This window comes from Oncorhynchus masou, unplaced genomic scaffold (genome assembly GCF_036934945.1).
Source record: "Oncorhynchus masou masou isolate Uvic2021 unplaced genomic scaffold, UVic_Omas_1.1 unplaced_scaffold_4660, whole genome shotgun sequence".
In the NCBI taxonomy this organism is placed as follows: domain Eukaryota; kingdom Metazoa; phylum Chordata; class Actinopteri; order Salmoniformes; family Salmonidae; genus Oncorhynchus; species Oncorhynchus masou.
Window position 1 is genome coordinate 1 of NW_027011055.1, and position 21932 is coordinate 21932.

Consider the following 21932-nt stretch of genomic DNA (forward strand, 5'->3'; position numbering starts at 1 on the left):
CTCCCGCTAGCTAGCAAATAGGACTCGGGGAGGGGGGGGTCCCGCTAGCTAGCAAATAGGACTCGGGGAGGGGGGGGGTCCCGCTAGCTAGCAAATAGGACTCGGGGAGGGGGGGGTCCCGCTAGCTAGCAAATAGGACTCGGGGAGGAGGGGGGGATGAAGAAACTCATATAATACTTTTATTTCCCTTTGGAAGAGTCACAAGCATGAAGATATCCTGCTCTAAGCGGGGTTGGGGGACGTTCATGCAGGAACCAATGGGATGCTTGAGGGGAGGGGCGGTCATACAGGAACCAATGGGATCCCCGAGGGGGCGTGTTCATGAAGAAACAAACGGGATGCTCGAGATGGGGTCCTGTAGATGCAGTAATACCCACATGCAGGAACGCCCCGAATTGTGGGCCGCAGTTGCACCCTTTAGCTTGGCGAGGGAAGTTTGGCAGTGTGTGTTACAAGACAAGCCGGCCTCTGACTCTCTGCCAGGAACAGAAGAGAGGGGAACAATAGACGGGTCTACCTGCTGTTTAACGGGGTTGGGGAAGACTGGGCCTGTTGTAGTGTGTAGAACAGACAGAGAGGCCTGTTGTTGTTTAGGAACATCACATCATCACATCAGAGGTTGCTGTTGTTGTTTAGGAACATCACATCAGAGGTTGCTGTTGTTGTTTAGGAACATCACATCAGAGGTTGCTGTTGTTGTTTAGGAACAGCACATCAGAGGTTGCTGTTGTTGTTTAGGAACATCATATCATCACATCAGAGGTTGCTGTTGTTGTTTAGGAACATCATATCAGAGGTTGCTGTTGTTGTTTAGGAACATCATATCATCACATCAGAGGTTGCTGTTGTTGTTTAGGAACATCATATCAGAGGTTGCTGTTGTTGTTTAGGAACATCACTTCAGAGGTTGCTGTTGTTGTTTAGGAACATCATATCAGAGGTTGCTGTTGTTGTTTAGGAACATCATATCATCACATCAGAGGTTGCTGTTGTTGTTTAGGAACAACACATCAGAGGTTGCTGTTGTTGTTTAGGAACATCATATCAGAGGTTGCTGTTGTTGTTTAGGAACATCACATCAGAGGTCGCTGTTGTTGTTTAGGAACATCATATCAGAGGTTGCTGTTGTTGTAGGAGCCATCACATCCAGAGGTTGCTGTTGTTGTTTAGGAACATCATATCAGGGTTGCTGTTGTTGTTTAGAGACATCATATCAGAGGTTGCTGTTGTTGTTTAGGAACATCATATCAGAGGTTGCTGTTGTTGTTTGAACATCATATCAGAGGTTGCTGTTGTTGTTTAGGAACATCACATCAGAGGTTGCTGTTGTTTAGGAACAACACATCAAAGGATTGCTGTTGTTGTTATGCAGCAAGTTAGGCTCAAAGTATATACCTTTTTAAAATAGGCTTCAACAAAAGTCAAACACAGACTTGAGTAAAGAGAAGGAGAGACAGACAGAGGAGTATGAGAGAGAAAAGTCCACGTTAGAGTAAATGTGTTATTTCTGTCTTTCAGTAAGAGGAGGAGTGTCACTGCATACCTGAGTCAGCTGAAGGTGAGCTCTCTCTCTCTCTCACACACACACACACACACACACACACACACACACACACACACACACACACACACACACACACACACACACACACACACACACACACACACACACACACACACACACACACACAGGGCCGGCTCCAGGCAGCGACATGCGGTCGTTTAGGGCCCCAGACTCACCAGCCATGTCAGCTAACAATGTGTTGATTGTTAAGTTGTCCCCTAGCCAGTTATCTTGTAGTAATCATGGCCGAATACCGACCGGAGCACATGACCGGCCCCTGACCTCCACGGGGAAACCGTTGATTTAGTTATTGATGAGTCGAACTGCATGAAATTTGCTATAAAACGTTCTCTCCACTCCATCGCAAAATATGTAGAACTAAAGATAACTTGCTTTAAAACTACCAACATTTTAGAATTGCAGGACATTAACTTCAAAACATTTTGCTCTCCAATGTCAAGAGGGCGGGGGGCACAAAAATAAATGGTGCCCGCTTGGTGCGGAGCCCCAACCAAATCTGGCTCAGGGCCCCCAAAGGCCAGGGCCCCTAAAGGCCAGGGCCCCTAAGGCCAGGGCCCCCTAAAGGCCCAGGGCCCCCTAGGGCCCCTAAAGGCTAGGGCCCCCAAAAGGCTAGGGCCGGCCCTGCACACACACACATGCTGAAACAACACTCACCAAAACACTCAGGCCTGTGGGTGTCTTTCCTGAAGTTTCAGTCGGCCCAATGTTTTTCCTGTGAAGTTTCAGTCAGCCCAATGTTTTCCTGTGAAGTTTCAGTCGGCCCAATGTGTTTCCTGTGAAGTTTCAGTCAGCCCAATGTCTTTCCTGTGAAGTTTCAGTCAGCCCAATGTCTTTCCTGTGAAGTTTCAGTCAGCCCAATGTCTTTCCTGTGAAGTTTCAGTCAGCCCAATGTCTTTCCTGTGAAGTTTCAGTCAGCCCAATGTGTTTCCTGTGAAGTTTCAGTCAGCCCAATGTCTTTCCTGTAGAAGTTTCAGTCAGCCCAATGTGTTTCCTGTGAAGTTTCAGTCAGCCCAATGTCTTTCCTGTGAAGTTTCAGTCAGCCCAATGTCTTTCCTGTAGTTTCAGTCGGCCCAATGTGTTTCCTGTGAAGTTTCAGTCGGCCCAATGTCTTTCCTGTGGTTTCAGTCAGCCCAATGTCTTTCCTGTGAAGTTTCAGTCAGCCCAATGTCTTTCCTGTGAAGTTTCAGTCGGCCCAATGTGTTTCCTGTGAAGTTTCAGTCAGCCCAATGTGTTTCCTGTGAAGTTTCAGTCAGCCCAATGTCTTTCCTGTGAAGTTTCAGTCAGCCCAATGTCTTTCCTGTGAAGTTTCAGTCAGCCCAATGTCTTTCCTGTGAAGTTTCAGTCGGCCCAATGTGTTTCCTGTGTAACACCATTTCTTTAAGTCGGCCCAATGTTCAAGGTTATTCTTGTTGTGTAAGTGTGTGTGTGGGTTGCCCAATGTCAGTTTTAAGGTTGTTGTAACACCATTGTAATGTTTAACGCTATTTGTAAGGTTGAAGAAGGAGTTGGAGGAGGTTATCTACTGATGACCTGGGGGTCACGTGTAGGTGTGTGAGAGGTACACACACACCTGGTACCATGACCAGGGAGATGCACCTGGTCATGGTTTAGAGGTACACACACACCTGGTACCATGGACCCCTAGGCAGAGAGGTTGTGCATGGACCCCTAGGCAGGAGGTACACACACACCTGGTAGATGGATTTTAGTCTGGTGTACACACACCACGCCTGGTAAACATGGACCAATAGGCAAGAAGTAATGTTGTATAGGTGAGATACACACACCTGGTTTGGAGGTACACACACGCACCTGGTACCATGGACCCATAGGGGAGACCTGGTAACATGGACCCATGAAGAAGGATGGACCATAGGAGGAGGAACTGACCATGGACCCATATCTACGCCTGGTACCATGGACCCTGAGGAGTCACGCCTGGTACCATGGACCCATAGGCAGAGAGGTACACACACACTGGTAACATGGACCCTGGTACCACCGCCTGGACCATGGAATAGGCAGAGAGAGGTACACACACGCCTGGTACCATGGACCCATAGGCAGAGAGGTACACACACACACCTGGTACCATGGATCCCATGAGGCAGAGAGGTACACACACACACACCTGGTACCATGGACCCCTAGGCAGAGAGGTACACACACACCACCATGGACCCACACACACAGGTACACACACACCACACCATGGACCCATAGGCAGAGAGGTACACACACACACACCTGGTACCATGGACCCCCTAGGCAGAGGTGCACACACACACCTGGTACCATGGACCCCTAGGCAGAGAGGTACACACACACCTGGTACCATGGACCCTAGGCAGAGAGGTACACACACACACACCTGGTACCATGGACCCCTAGGCAGAGGTACACACACACACACCTGGTACCATGGACCAATAGGCAGAGAGGTACACACACACACCTGGTACCATGGACCCATAGGCAGAGAGGTACACACACACACACACACACACACACACACGCACACACACACACACACACACCTGGTACCATGGACCAATAGGCAGAGAGGTACACACACACACACACCTGGTACCATGGACCAATGGGCAGAGGTACACACACACACACCTGGTACCACGACCTAAACACAGAGAGACACACACACACCTGGTACCATGGAACTCTACACAGAGAGGTACTCAATCTCTCTCTCTCTCTCTCTCTCTAGGGGGCAGAGGCTCTGGGGAGAGATGCAGACTCCCCTGTTGCGACACAGCCTCCTCCCCCGGTGACTATGTCCTGAGTTGCTATTGGGGACGAGCCCATGCACTTCAAGATCATTAAGGTGGTCCTTCGGCCCAAGAAGGTGTGTGTTTGTGTGTGCTATTCTGTTTCAGTTTGAAGGGGACTGGTTTAACGTGTGTGTGTGTGTGTGTGTTATAATTGTGTGTCCTCCCAGGGTTACTCCCGTGAGCTGTTCCAGTTTGAAGGGGATCGTTGACAACATTCCCGCCGCTGTGCGGCTTTCCCCACGTGGGTGGACGTCATCCCTGTCTCCCAGGCCTCTGGCGCCATAGTCTATCTCACCCAATCACACGCTCCCTGCCTATACGTGTCATCAGTAGCGCCAGGCAGAGCGGACCGGTAAGGACCCACAGGCGGCGTGGATAGAACACACTGTCACAGTGGATAGAACACACTGTCACAGTGGATAGAACACAGTGTCACAGTGGATAGAACACACTGTCACAGTGGATAGAACACACTGTCACAGTGGATAGAACACACTGTCACAGTGGATAGAACACACTGTCACAGTGGCTTAAAATATGTCACAGTTTTAGAACACTGTCACAGTGGATAGAACACACTGTCACAGTGGCTTGTGTTCCACACTGTCACAGTCTGGGGTACACTGTCACAGTGGATAGAACACCTCTGTCTGTCTGTCACACTGTCACAGTAGTCTGAACACACTGTCACAGTGGATAGTCACACTGTCACAGTGGATAGTCTGTCAGTGGTAGAACACACTGTCTGTCAGTCTGTCACTCTGTCACAGTGGATAGAGGGCAGTCTGTCACAGTGGTCAAAAACATTGGTAATTAAGAATGGATAGAACACACTGTCACAGTGGAGAACACTGTCACAGTGGATAGAACACACTGTCAGGTGGATGAACACTGTCACAGTGGATAGAACAACAGATCCACAGTGGATAGCAACACACTGTCACAGGGTGGGGATAGAATCACAGCCAGTCTGAAGAGATTCAGCACACTGTCACAGTGGATAGAACACACTGTCACAGTGGATAGAACACATTGCTCAGTTTGGGTTTAAATATGTGTTTTACACAGTAGGTACAGCCCACACGGTCAGAAACAGCCACACACGCCACACACACTACATGTCCCGTCCACCACACACACACACCCACACACACTCTGTCAGTCTGTCACTCACACTCAGTCTGTCAGTCTGTCACTCTGTCAGTCTGTCACTCTGTCAGTCTGTCACTCTGTCTGTCACTTTGTGTGTCTGTGTCTGTATTGTCAGTCTGTCACTCTGTCAGTTTTCACTCTGTCAGTCTGTGTACTCTGTCAGTCTGTCACTCAGTCTGTCACTCAGTCTGTCACTCAGTCTGTCACTCAGTCTGTGTCAAGTCTGTCACTCAGTCTGTCACTCAGTCTGTCACTCAGTATTGCAGTCTGTACTCTGTTCCTGTGTCTGTCACTCTGTCAGTCTGTCTGTCACTCTGTCAGTCTGTCACTCTGTCAGTCTGTCACTCAGTCTGTGTCTGTCTGTCACTCAGTCTGTCAGTCTGTACTTGTCAGTCTGTCACTCTGTCTGTTTTAATGTTCTGTCTGTCAGTCTGTCACTCTGTCAGTCTGTCAGCCAACCTGGAGAACTCAGAAGTCTGATCCACTCTGTCACTCAGTCTGTCAACCTACGCACAGGTCACTCAGTCTGTCAGTCTGTCCACTCTGCTCAGGTAACACTCTGTCACTTAGTCTGTCAGTCTCCCAGTCTGCTCAGGTAACACTCTGTCAGTCTGTCACTCCCACTTAGTCTGTCAGGTCTGTCAGTCTGTCATCTGTCCAGGTGCTGTCAATAGCTGTGGTAATTAATGAATGAACTCCGTCAGGAACCACACATGGTGTGGAGTGTACATGATTAAGGGTTGTGTTCCTGATCACCAACTCAGGTGTTAGATGTTATTTTCTGCCCTCACACCCAGGAAAGCACACAGATCCAGCAACAGATCCAGCAACAGATCCAGCAACACACCCAGGCAACAGATCCACACAGCCCATCACACCCCCAGGTGGAATCACAGCCAGACCGCAGCAAGAGATTCAGGTCAACTCATCACACACGGACACACTACACGTCACTAACACACTGCTCACCCAGGCTTTACACACACACGTCACACACCCATGGAACACACACGCCCACACACCCACAGGGAACACACGCCCACACACACCCCCCCACACACACACCCAGGTAACACACACACGCCCCCACACCAGGTAACACACACACGCCCACTCACACACACCCAACACATAGATAGATACTGTTTTGTGTTGTGTTTGGTACACCCAGTGTTTGTGTGTGTGTGTATTGTTATGTGTGCACACACACGGTGTGTCACACCCAGGTAACACACACACACACACACACGTGTGTCACACCCAGGTTATATGTGTGTGTATTGTCACACCCAGGTAACACATATGTGTGTGTATTGTCACACCCAGGTAACACATATGTGTGTGTATTGTTATGTGTGTGTATTGTTATGTGTGTGTGTGTACACCCAGGTAACACACACACGTGTTTTAACCCAGGTAACACACACACGTGCCCTCACACCCAGGTTATACACACGTGTATTGTCACACCCAGGTAACACACACACGTTGTGTCACACCCAGTGTTTTAATGTTTGTGTGTGTGTTTCTCAGGAGTGGGAGTCACGGCCAGCCACACCCTGGAGAATCTGGGCACACGACCCTCACACCCAATCAGCACAGTCTGACACACACGGCCCTACACACAGGTAACACACCACACACACGGCATTCCTCACTCTGCTCAGGTAACACACCACACACACACCCACCTCTGCCCAGGTAACACACACACAGTCATTCCCACCTCTGCTCAGGTAACACACACACTCCACTCCCCAGGTGCGCCTCACACACGGCAGATCACACCCAGGTAACACACCACACACACACACATTTCACCCAGGTTCACACACCACACGGACACCACTGATCAGCCCAACACCCTCACACACACACGGCCCTCACCCAGGTAACACACCACACACACACACACACCCCACCCAGGTAACACACCACACACACACACACCCAGGTAACACACCACACACCACGGCCCTCACACCCAGGTAACACACACACACACACACCAGGTAAACACACACACACACGGCCCTCACACCCAGGTAACACACACACACACACGGCCCTCACACCAGGTAACACACACACACACAGCCCTCACACCCAGGTAACACACACACACACACGGCCCTCACACCCAGGTAACACACCACACACACACACGGCCCTCACACCCAGGTAACACACCACACACACACACGGCCCTCACACCCAGGTAACACACACACACACACACGGCCATCACACCCAGGTAACACACCACACACGGCCCTCACACCCAGGTAACACACCACACACACACACACACACACCACACACACGGCCCTCACACCCAAGTAACACACACACACGCCCTCACCCAGGTACACACCACACACACACACGGCCCTCACACCCAGGTAAGACACACACCACGGCCCTCACACCCAGGTAACACACACACACACACACACACGGCCCTCACACCCAGGTAACACACACACACACACACACACCCCAGGTCACACACACACGGCACACACACCCAGGTCACTCACACACACACTCTCACACACACACACACACACACACACACACACACACACACACAGCCCTCACACCCAGGTAACACACACACACACACAGCCCTACACCCAGGTAACACCCAGGTCTCACACACACACACACACACACACACACGGACCTCACACCCAGGTAACACACCACACACCACGGCCCTCACACCCAGGTAACACACACACACACACGGCCCACACACCCAGGTAACACACCACACACACACACACACACACACACACACACACACACACACACACACACACACACACACAGCCCTCACACCCAGGTAACACACCACACACACAGCCCTCACACCCAGGTAACACACCACACACACGCCCTCACACCCAGGTAACACACCACACACACACACACACACACACACACACACACACACGGCCCTCACACCCAGGTAACACACACACACACACACACACAGCCCTCACACCCAGGTAACACACCACACACACACACACCCACACACACACACACACACACACACACACACACACACACACACACACACACACACACACACACCCCTCACCCCAGGTAACAACACAGCACACACACGCCCTCACACCCAGGTCACACACACACACACACGGCCCTCACACCAGGTCACACACACACACACGGCCCTCACACCCAGGTAACACACACACACACACCCCTCACACCCAGGTCTCACACACACACACGCACACACACACACACACACACACACACCTAGTTAACACACACACACACACACACACCCACACACCCACACACACACACACACACACACACACACACACACACCCCCAGGTAACACACCCACGTTCTGTAACCCCTCCTGTGGTCCCCAGGTGGAGGTGTCACGCTGCAGGTTCTGACGGACAGCTGCACCCCCGAGCCCCGCCCAAACCCTTCAGAGTGTCCACCTTCTTCCCCGGGACCCTCCCAACCGTCACCGTGACGACCCCTACGACGAGCTGGTCATCCAGGTGCCTGAATCAAAGTAAGAAAAAACCATTTGGGTCTTCCATGTCTCCCAATCTAGGTCGTCGTCTCCCAATCTAGGGGTCGTCGTCTCCACAATCTAGGGGTCGTCGTCTCCCAATCTCCTCGTGGTCTCCCAAACTAGGAGTCGTGACGTCTCCCAATCTAGGGGTCGCTGTCTCCCAAACTAGAGTCGTCCTCCCAATCTAGGGGTCCATCGTCTCCCAAACTAGGGGTCGTCGCCTCCCAACTAGGGGTCGACGTCTCCCAATCTAGGGTCATCCAGGTGCTTCCAATCTAGGGGTAAGAAGTCTCCCATCTTGGGTCTTCCATGTCTCCCAATCTAGGGGTCGTCTCTCAAACTAGGGTCGTCTCCCAATCTAGGGGTCGTCGTCTCCCAAACTAGGGGTCGTCTCCCAATCTAGGGGTTGTCTCCCAAACTAGGTTGTCGTCGTCTCCCAAACTAGGTTGTCGTCGTCTCCCAAACTAGGTAGTCGTCGTCTCCCAAACTAGGGGTCGTCGTCTCCCAAACTAGGGGTCGTCGTCTCCCAAACTAGGGGTCGTCGCCTCCCCAATGGCTCAGCCTTGAAGTGGTAGACGCGTATATTGTAAAAAATTGTCTGTCCTCGGTTGCAAGACTCACTATCGAGTTCCAAACGGTCTCTGGAAGCAACGTCAGCACATGAACTGTTCGTTGGGAGCTTCATGAAATGGGTTTCCATGGCTGAGCAGCCGCACACAAGTCTAAGATCACCATGTGCAATGCCAAGTGTCGGCTGGAGTGGTGGAAAACTCGCCACCATTGGAGTCTGGAGCAGTGGAAACGCGTTCTCTGGAGTGATGAATCACGCTTCACCATCTGGCAGTCCGATGGACGAATCTGGGTTTGGCGGATGCCAGGAGAACTCTATCTGCCCCAATGCATTGTACCAACTGTAAAGTTTGGTGGAGGAGGAGGAATAATGGTCTGGGGCTGTTTTCATGGTTCGGGCCCTTAGTTCCAGTGAAGGGAAATATTAACACTACAGCATACAATGAAATTCTAGACAATTCTGTGTGTCCAACTCTGTGGCAACAGTTTGTTTCAGCATGAAGATGCCCCCGTGCACAAAGCGAGGTCCATACAGAAATGGTTTGTCGAGATCGCTGTGGAATAACTTGACTGAACGACACAGAGCCCTGAGCTCAACCCCATCGAACACCTTTGGGATGAATTGGAATTTATTTATTTTTACTTTTTCACCTTTATTTAACCAGGTAGGCAAGATGAGAACAAGTTCTCATTTACAATTGCGACCTGGCCAGGATAAAGCAAAGCAGTTCGACACATACAACGACACAGAGTTACACATGGAGCAAAACAAACATACAGTCAATAATACAGTATAAACAAGTCTATATACGATGTGAGCAAATGAGGTGAGTTAAGGGAGGTAAAGGCAAAAAAAAGGCCATGCTGGCAAAGTAAATACAATATAGCAAGTAAAACACTGGAATGGTAGATTTGCAATGGAAGAATGTGCAAAGTAGAAATAAAAATAATGGGGTGCAAAGGAGCAAAATAAATAAATTAAATAGGGTAGGGAAAGAGGTAGTTGTTTGGGCTAAAAAAATAGGTGGGCTATGTACAGGTGCAGTAATCTGTGAGCTGCTCTGACAGTTGGTGCTTAAAGCTAGTGAGGGAGATAAGTGTTTCCAGTTTCAGTGCTTTTGTAGTTCATTCCAGTCATTGGCAGCAGAGAACTGGAAGGAGAGGCGGCCAAAGAAATAATTGGTTTTGGGGGTGACTAGAGAGATATACCTGCTGGAGCGTGTGCTACAGGTGGGAGATGCTATGGTAACCAGCGAGCTGAGATAAGGGGGACTTTACCTAGCAGGGTCTTGTAGATGACATGGAGCCAGTGGGTTTGGCGACGAGTATGAAGCGAGGGCCAGCCAACGAGAGCGCACAGGTCGCAATGGTGGGTAGTATATGGGGATTTGGTGACAAAACGGATTGCACTGTGATAGACTGCATCCAATTTGTTGAGTAGGGTATTGGAGGCTATTTTGTAAATGACATCGCCAAAGTCGAGGATTGGTAGGATGGTCAGTTTTACAAGGGTATGTTTGGCAGCATGAGTGAAGGATGCTTTGTTGCGAAATAGGAAGCCAATTCTAGATTTAACTTTGGATTGGAGATATTTGATATGGGTCTGGAAGGAGAGTTTACAGTCTAACACCTAAGTATTTGTAGTTGTCCACGTATTCTAAATCAGAGCCGTCCAGAGTAGTGATGTTGGACAGGCGGGTAGGTGCGGGTAGCGATTGGTTGAAGAGCATGCATTTAGTTTTACTTGTATTTAAGAGCAATTAGAGGCCACGGAAGGAGAGTTGTATGGCATTGAAGCTTGCCTGGAGGGTTGTTAACACAGTGTCCAAAGAAGGGCCAGAAGTATACAGAATGGTGTCGTCTGCGTAGAGGTGGATCAGAGACTCACCAGCAGCAAGAGCGACATCATTGATGTATACAGAGAAAGAGTCGGTCCAAGAATTGAACCCCGTGGCACCCCATAGAGACTGCCAGAGGCCCGGACAGCAGACCCTCCGATTTGACACTGAACTCTATCAGAGAAGTAGTTGGTGAACCAGGCGAGGCAATCATTTGAGAAACCAAGGCTGTCGAGTCTGCCGATGAGGAAGTGGTGATTGACAGAGTCGAAAGCCTTGGCCAGATCAATGAACACGGCTGCACAGTAATGTTTCTTATCGATGGCGGTTAAGATATCGTTTAGGACCTTGAGTGTGGGCTGAGGTGCACCCATGACCAGCTCTGAAACCTTGCTGACTGTGAGCCCTAATCGCCCAACATCAGTGCCCAACCTCACTACTTTCTGGCTGAATGGAAGCAAATCCCCACAGCAATGTTCTAACATCTAGTGGAAAGCCTTCCCAGAAGAGTGGAGGCTGTTATAGCAGCAATGTTCCAACATCTAGTGGAAAGCCTTCCCAGAAGAGTGGAGGCTGTTATAGCAGCAATGTTCCAACATCTAGTGGAAAGCCTTCCAGGAAGAGTGGAGGCTGTTATAGCAGCAATGTTCTAACATCTAGTGGAAAGCCTTCCAGGAAGAGTGGAGGCTGTTATAGCAGCAATGTTCCAACATCTAGTGGAAAGCCTTCCAGGAAGAGTGGAGGCTGTTATAGCAGCAATGTTCCAACATCTAGTGGAAAGCCTTCCAGGAAGAGTGGAGGCTGTTATAGCAGCAATGTTCCAACATCTAGTGGAAAGCCTTCCAGGAAGAGTGGAGGCTGTTATAGCAGCAATGTTCTAACATCTAGTGGAGGCTGTTATAGCAGCAAAGGGGAAACAACTCCATATTAATGTCCTTGGTTTTGGAATGAGATACTTGACGAGCAGGTGTCCACATACTTTTGGTTATGTAGTGTGTATGTGTGTTATTGTGTTTCCTGTCAGAAAGCGGGGGCCACGTGGACAGGCTGCGTGCGGAGGAGAAGTGGCAGAGCAGAGCCCGTCTCACTGGGAGACCTCCTTCAGCTTCCTGGAGGCACAGGAAAGCGGGAGCTGCCTCGGTTACCAACTGACGGACAGGTCCAGGAGGAAGAGGAGGATTCACACTTTCAGAGGCCGCAGGTTGGTTGTTGTTGGGTGTTTATTTTGATTTACAATGAACGGCATTGATGATGTAGGGGATTCTAGTATATGTTTATTGACAGCAGTGTGATGTAGGGATTCTAGTATATGTTTATTGGACAACAGTGTGATGTAGGTGATTCTATTAGATGTTTATTGAACAGCATTGTGATGTAGGGTATTCTATTAGATGTTTATTGGACAACATTGTGATGTAGGGGGATTCTATTAGATGTTTATTGAACAACATTGTGATGTAGGGGATTCTATTAGATGTTTATTGGACAACATTGTGATGTAGGGGAATCTATTAGATGTTTATTGAACAACATTGTGATGTAGGTGATTCTATTAGAGGTTTATTGAACAACATTGTGATGTAGGTGATTCCAGTATATGTTTATTGACAGCATTGTGATGTAGGGGATTCTATTAGATGTTTATTGAACAACATTGTGATGTAGGTGATTCTATTAGATGTTTATTGGACAACATTGTGATGTAGGGGATTCTTTTAGATGTTTATTGAACAACATTGTGATGTAGGGGATTCTATTAGATGTTTATTGGACAGCATTGTGATGTAGGGGATTCTATTAGATGTTTATTGGACAGCATTGTGATGTAGGGGATTCTATTAGATGTTTATTGGACAGCATTGTGATGTAGGGGATTCTATTAGATGTTTATTGGACAACATTGTGATGTAGGGGATTCTATTAGATGTTTATTGAACAACATTGTGATGTAGGGGATTCTATTAGATGTTTATTGAACAACATTGTGATGTAGGTGATTCTATTAGATGTTTATTGGACAACATTGTGATGTAGGGGAATCTATTAGATGTTTATTGAACAACATTGTGACGTAGGGGATTCTATTAGATGTTTATTGGACAGCATTGTGATGTAGGGGATTATATTAGATGTTTATTGAACAACATTGTGATGTAGTTGATGTTTTGTAGCTCAGTTTGGACTAGATGTGTTGGTGAATAACAGACTATGAACTCGTAGTGTAACGAACGTAACAGTCTAATGTAATGTAATCCTGCTACAACACAACAACAAACCTAATTTAGGAGTTATACAGAGATGTTAATACCAGGCTGTTACCAGGTGGAGACGTGTTTCAGACTGGACCAGTTTGAGAAGTAGCATGTTATTAACATGTTATCAGGTGGAGACGTGTTTCAGACTGGACCAGTTTGAGAAGTAGCATGTTATTAACATGTTACCAGGTGGAGACGTGCTTCAGACTGGACCAGTTTGAGAAGTAGCATGTTATTAACATGTTACCAGGTGGAGACTTGTTTCAGACTGGACCAGTTTTGAGAAGTAGCATGTTATTAACATGTTATCAGGTGGAGACGGTTTGACTGGACCAGTTTGAGAGTAACATGTTATTAACATGTTGCAGGTGGAGGCGTGTTCAGACTGGACCAGTTTGAGAAGTATGTTATTAACATGTTATCAGGTGGAGGCGGTGTCATGTTTCAGACTGGACCAGTTTGAGAAGTAGCATGTTATTAACTGACCAGTCTGGTAGGCTAGCATGTTATTAACATGTTACCAGGTGGAGACGTGTTTCAGACTGGACCAGTTTGAGAAGTAGCATGTTATTAACATGTTATCAGGTGGAGACGTGTCGTGTTTCAGACTGACCAGTTTGAGAAGTAGCATGTTACAATATGTTACCAGGTGGAGACGTGTTTCAGACTGGACCAGTTTGAGAAGTAGCATGTTATTAACATGTTACCAGGTGGAGCGTGTTTCATGACTGGACCAGTTTGAGAAGTAGCATGTTATTAACATGTTACCAGGTGGAGACGTGTTTCAGACTGGACCAGTTTGAGAAGTAGCATGTTATTAACATGTTACCAGGTGGAGACGTGTTTCAGACTGGACCAGTTTGAGAAGTAGCATGTTATTAACATGTTACCAGGTGGAGACGTGTTTCAGACTGGACCAGTTTGAGAAGTAGCATGTTATTAACATGTTACCAGGTGGAGACGTGTTTCAGACTGGACCAGTTTGAGAAGTAGCATGTTATTAACATGTTACCAGGTGGAGACGTGTTTCAGACTGGACCAGTTTGAGAAGTAGCATGTTATTAACATGTTACCAGGTGGAGACGGTGTCGTGTTTCAGACTGGACCAGTTTGAGTCCCTCCTGCTACCAGAAAATAACAGACCTCTAGACCCCACCGTTCTCATGGTGCTCAAAGAACTGTTCACACGCTCCAACGCCATGACAACCGCTCTGCACATCCTCAGTGTCGACTGCCAGGTAAGACGTAGTTATAAACATGCACTATAATATCACACACACACATATACACTCCTATGCACTCTAATATCACACACACACATATACACTCCTATGCACTCTAATATCACACACACACATATACACTCCTATGCACTCTAATATCACACACACACATATACACTCCTATGCACTATAATATCACACACACGCACACACACACACACACACACACACACACACACACACACACACTCCTATGCACTATAATATCACACACACACACACACACACACACACACACACACACACACACACACACACACTCCTATGCACTATAATATCACACACACACACACACACACACACACACACACACACACACACATATACACTCCTATGCACTATAATATCACACACACACACCTATGCACTATAATATCTCACACACACACACACTATAATATCTCACACACACACACACACTATAATATCACACACACACCTATGCACTATAATATCTCACACACACACACACTATAATATCTCACACACACACACACACTATAATATCACACACACACCTATGCACTATAATATCACACATGCTTTGTCTGTCTCTGTGTGTAGGTGGCTCGTATCGTGGGTGTGACAGAGGACCAGAAGAGGATGATGGGAGTTGGCTCAGGTCTGGAGCTGGTCACCCTGTCTCACGGACAACAGCTCAGACAGGACCTGCTGGAGAGGTACACGCACATACACACGCACATACACACGCACACACACACACGCACACATGCACGCACGCACGCACATACACACGCACGCACATACACACGCACGCACGCACATACACACGCACATACATACACACGCACGCACGCACATACAAACACATGCCTCAAATATGAACATCTGACTCTGTGTGTGTGTGTGTGTGTGTGTCAGGCACCACCTGCTAGCCCTGGGCGCTGCCATAGATATCCTGGGCTGTACAGGGACGGTAGGTCAGAGGGCCACGGTGCTGCATAAAGTCATCCTATTGGCCCAGGCCCTGAGAGACCACGCCCACAACCTCTACGCCTTCTCAGCCGTCATGAAGGCTCTGGAGATGCCTCAGGTAACACACACACAGTACACTGCACACTGTACGACACACACACACACACACACACACCTCAGACACCCTCACACTATGCTGTGTTTTAAAGACCCTAGATATGCCTCAGGTCACTAAAGTGTGTGTATATGTGTGTGTGTGTATGTGTGTGTGTGTGTGTGTGTGTGTAATGTGTGTGTGTACTGTGTGTGTGTACGTACTGTGTGTGCTGTGTGTATGTGTGTGTGTGTGTGTACTGTGTGTGTGTGTGTGTGTGTGTAATGTGTGTGTGTACTGTGTGTGTGTACGTACTGTGTGTGTGTAGGTAGTCCGTCTGGAGAGGACATGGAGGGCACTGAGGAGGAACCACACAGAGAGCGCTGTGATGTTTGAGAAGACCCTCAAACCCTTCATGATCGCTCTGAATGACGGAGATGGTGAGGGAGGTGTGTGTGTGTGTGTGTGTGTGTGTGTGTGTGTGTGTGTGTGTGTGTGTGTGTGTGTGTAATGTATTTGTAATGTGTGTGTGTGTAGACTCTGTGGTGCAGGGTCCCCTGACTGTGTGTGTAATGTGTGTGTGTGTGTGTAATGTGTGTGTGTGTGTGTGTGTGTAGACTCTGTGGTGCAGGGCCCCCTGGCTGTGTGTGTAATGTGTGTGTGTGTGTAATGTGTGTGTAATGTATTTGTAATGTGTGTGTAGACTCTGTGGTGCAGGGCCCCCTGGCTGTGTGTGTAATGTGTGTGTGTGTAGACTCTGTGGTGCAGGGCCCCCTGGCTGTGTGTGTAATGTGTGTGTGTGTAGACTCTGTGGTGCAGGGCCCCTGGCTGTGTGTGTGTGTAATGTATTTGTAATGTGTGTGTGTGTGTGTGTGTAGACTCTGTGGTGCAGGGCCCCCTGACTGTGTGTGTAATGTGTGTGTGTGTAGACTCTGTGGTGCAGGGCCCCCTGGCTGTGTGTGTGTGTAATGTATTTGTAATGTGTGTGTAGACTCTGTGGTGCAGGGCCCCCTGGCTGTGTGTGTAATGTATTTGTAATGTGTGTGTGTGTAGACTCTGTGGTGCAGGGCCCCCTGGCTGTGGTGTGTGTGTGTGTGTGTGTGTGTGTAATGTATTTGTAATGTGTGTGTGTGTAGACTCTGTGGTGCAGGGCCCCCTGGCTGTGTGTGTAATGTATTTGTAATGTGTGTGTGTGTAGACTCTGTGGTGCAGGGCCCCCTGGCTGTGTGTGTAATGTATTTGTAATGTATTTGTAATGTGTGTGTAGACTCTGTGGTGCAGGGCCCCCTGGCTGTGTGTGTAATGTATTTGTAATGTATTTGTAATGTGTGTGTAGACTCTGTGGTGCAGGGCCCCCTGGCTGTGTGTGTAATGTATTTGTAATGTATTTGTAATGTGTGTGTAGACTCTGTGGTGCAGGGCCCCCTGGCTGTGTGTGTAATGTATTTGTAATGTGTGTGTAGACTCTGTGGTGCAGGGCCCCCTGGCTGTGTGTGTGTGTAGACTCTGTGGTGCAGGGCCCCCTGGCTGTGTGTGTAATGTATTTGTAATGTGTGTGTAGACTCTGTGGTGCAGGGCCCCCTGGCTGTGTGTGTGTGTAGACTCTGTGGTGCAGGGCCCCCTGGCTGTGTGTGTAATGTGTGTGTAGACTCTGTGGTGCAGGGCCCCTGGCTGTGTGTGTAATGTGTGTGTAGACTCTGTGGTGCAGGGCCCCCTGGCTGTGTGTGTAATGTGTGTGTAGACTCTGTGGTGCAGGGCCCCCTGGCTGTGTGTGTAATGTGTGTGTGTGTGTAGACTCTGTGGTGCAGGGCCCCCTGGCTGTGCCCTACCTGGTTCCCCTCCTGAGGCTGATGGAGGGAGAGGAGGGAGAACACACAGAGAGAGGCTGCCAGTTGTTATACAACACCCTGCAGGCGGCACGCAACGCAGCGCTACACGCCCCACAGTACCAGGAGCACGCACACAGCCTGCTCACAGGTAGCACACACAGCCTGCTCACAGGTAGCACACAGCCTGCTCACAGGTAGCACACACAGCCTGCTCACAGGTAGCACACAGCCTGCTCACAGGTAACACACAGCCTGCTCACAGGTAGCACACAGCCTGCTCACAGGTAGCACACACAGCCTGCTCACAGGTAGCACACTCAGCCTGCTCACAGGTAGCACACACAGCCTGCTCACAGGTAGCACACACAGCCTGCTCACAGGTAGCACACACAGCCTGCTCACAGGTAGCACACAGCCTGCTCACAGGTAGCACACAGCCTGCTCACAGGTAGCACACAGCCTGCTCACAGGTAGCACACAGCCTGCTCACAGGTAACACACAGCCTGCTCACAGGTAACACACAGCCTGCTCACAGGTAGCACACAGCCTGCTCACAGGTAGCACACTCAGCCTGCTCACAGGTAGCACACAGCCTGCTCACCTACCTGGTTCCCCTCCTGGAGGCTGATGGAGTGAGAGAGGAGGGAGAACACACAGAGAGAGGCTGCCAGTTGTTATACAACACCCTGCAGGCGGCACGCAACGCAGCGCTACACGCCCCACAGTACCAGGAGCATCGCCAATAACAGCCTGCTCACAGGTAGCACACAGCCTGCTCACAGGTAGCACACACAGCCTGCTCACAGGTAACACACAGCCTGCTCACTCACAGCTTGCTCACAGGTACACACTCAGCCTGCTCACAGGTAGTACACACAGCCTGCTCACAGGTAACACACACACAGCCTGCTCACAGGTAACACACACAGCCTGCTCACAGGTAACACACACAGCCTGCTCACAGGTAGCACACAGCCTGCTCACAGGTAGCGCACACAGCCTGCCTCACAACACACAGCCTGCTCACAGGTAGCACACACAGCCTGCTCACAGGTAGCACACACAGCCTGCTCACAGGTAACGCACACAGCCTGCTCACAGGTAACACACACAGCCTGCTCACAGGTAGCACACACAGCCTGCTCACAGGTAACACACACAGCCTGCTCACAGGTGGCACACACAGCAGCCTGCTCACAGGTAACACAGCCTGCTCACAGGTAACACCTGCCTGCTCACAGGTAGCACACAGCCTGCTCACAGGTAACACACACAGCCTGCTCACAGGTAGCACATTCAGCCTGCTCACAGGTAGCACACAGCCTGCTCACAGGTAGCACACACAGCCTGCTCACAGGTAGCACACAGCCTGCTCACAGGTAGCACACACAGCCTGCTCACAGGTAGCACACAGCCTGCTCACAGGTAGCACACAGCCTGCTCACAGGTAGCACACACAGCCTGCTCACAGGTAGCACACAGCCTGCTCACAGGGTAGCACACACAGCCTGCTCACAGGTAGCACACACAGCCTGCTCACAGGTAGCACACACAGCCTCACAGGTGCCTCACAGGTAGCACACACAGCCTGCTGCTCACAGGTAGCACACACAGCCTGCTCTGGGTAGCACACAGCCTGCCTCACAGGTAGCACACTCCAGCCTGCTCACAGGTAGCACACACTCACAGCCTGCCTGCTCACAGGTAGCACACACACTCAGCCTGCTCACAGGTAGCACACTCAGCCTGCTCACAGGTAGCACACACTCAGCCTGCTCACAGGTAGCACACACAGCCTGCTCACAGGTAGCACACAGCCTGCTCACAGGTAGCACACAGCCTGCTCACTAGCACACTCAGCCTGCTCACAGGTAGCACACACAGCCTGCTCACAGGTAGCACACACAGCCTGCTCACAGGTAGCACACAGCCTGCTCACAGGTAGCACACACAGCCTGCTCACAGGTAAACACACAGCCTGCTCACAGGTAACACACAGCCTGCTCACAGGTAGCACACACAGCCTGCTCACAGGTAGCACACAGCCTGCTCACAGGTAGCACACTCAGCCTGCTCACAGGTAGCACACACAGCCTGCTCACAGGTAGCACACAGCCTGCTCACAGGTAGCACACAGCCTGCTCACAGGTAACACTCAGCCTGCTCACAGGTAACACACTCAGCCTGCTCACAGGTAACACACTCAGCCTGCTCACAGGTAGCACACACAGCCTGCTCACAGGTAGCACACAGCCTGCTCACAGGTAGCACACAGCCTGCTCACAGGTAACACACACAGCCTGCTCACAGGTGGTCACACAGCCTGCTCACAGGTAACACACTCAGCTCACCACAGGTAACACACTCAGCCTGCTCACAGGTAACACACAGCCTGCTCACAGGTAGCACTGGCCTGCTCACAGGTAGCACACAGCCTGCTCACAGGTAGCACACATTATAGAAAACACACATCCAATCAGCCTGAAGAAAAAGGAATCTGCACAGCCTGCTCCAGGTCCTATCCTGATATTTAATATGTTTAATGACACAGCCTGCTCACAGGTAGCACACATTATAGAAAACAATATGATGAAGTGTGAATAGGAAAATGGTTCCAAAGATAAACACATCATCACGTGCTCCACCACCCATGTTATCTACTCCAGGTCCACCACCCATGTTATTTACATCATTACGCGTTCCACCACCCATGTTATCTACATCATTACGCGTTCCACCACCCATGTTATCTACATCTTCCACCACCCATCTTATTACATCATTAGGTTCCACCACCCATGTTATCACAAAATATGATTCCACCACCCATGTACATCATTACGTGTGCCACCACCCATGTTATCTACATCATTATCCACCACCCATGACATCATCACGTGTTCCACCACCCATGTTATCTACATCATTACGTGTTCCACCACCCATGTTATCTACATCATTGCGTGTTCCACCACCCATGTTATCTACATCATTACGCGTCCACCACCCGTGTTATCTACATCATTACGTTCCACCACTCATGTTATCTACATCATTACGTGTTCCACCACCCATGTTATCTACATCATTACGCTGCCCACCACCCGTGTTATCTACATCATTACGTGTGTTCCACCACTCATGTTATCTACATCATTACGTGTTCCACCACCCATGTTATCTACATCATTATGCACTTATTTGTTTTTTCCTTTGCCTCCAACCCCTTCGACGTGTAGAACGGATGTGGGTGGGGCCAGGTCTACATAAGGGTGCGAATTTAAAAGATTCACAAAAGCTCTGACGAAGGCCGATAGGTAAGCTTATTAAATATCAGTGATGCTACCAAGAGCAGTGCGGTTTCCTTTTTCCTTCATCCTGTTCAACAACTGTTGCCAGGCACCTGCAAAGAGATTAAGAGATTTGAATTTATTTACACATCCAACTACATTAGTCCTGCCTCATAACAATTCCGAGTCACTGATTGGTCGCAGTAGCTCCTGTCACTGTCCCGGCAGGTGACTGGGAGCCAATCCCAGAGCTGCTGGAGGGTTCAGGACAGAGCTTTGCCCTGAGGCTGTTCTGGGGTCAGACTGGAGCCAGTGCAGACAAGGGAGAAACGCTTACGACAAGTTTGACAAGATCCTCACCGTGCTCTCCAACAACTGGAGCCTACCGAGGAGTTCTTGAACTCTGACCCTTTAAACTCTATACTGTGACCTGGGCTTCATTCAGGAGGGCGAACGTGCACAACAGTTTGAAATCTGTAACCCGTTTTCCTGGATCTTTATTCATTAGAAGCTTTTTGTAGCAAAAATAATAATAAAAAAGTTTGTTATTGATAAGTTCAGGTGTTTTCTCCCTGTTTCAGTCCGTTTCAGTGCCTAATGAATATGTCCTGGGATGTGTGTCTGGGTGTTTCTGTGGTTCTCACCACGGGTTCATACCTAGCAGGTGTGGATGTGTTGGTTTCCCTCATAAACCTGGCGAAGGTCTACGTCCAAATGGCACCCTATTCTCTAGGAAGGGCCA

General features: G+C 49.4%; 1 pseudogene; it reads left to right on the top strand.

The window, feature by feature from the left end:
• Positions 1-7558: 7558 nt before the first annotated feature.
• On the top strand, positions 7559-21590 carry LOC135535253 (breast cancer anti-estrogen resistance protein 3 homolog; annotated as a pseudogene).
• Positions 21591-21932: the final 342 nt, after the last annotated feature.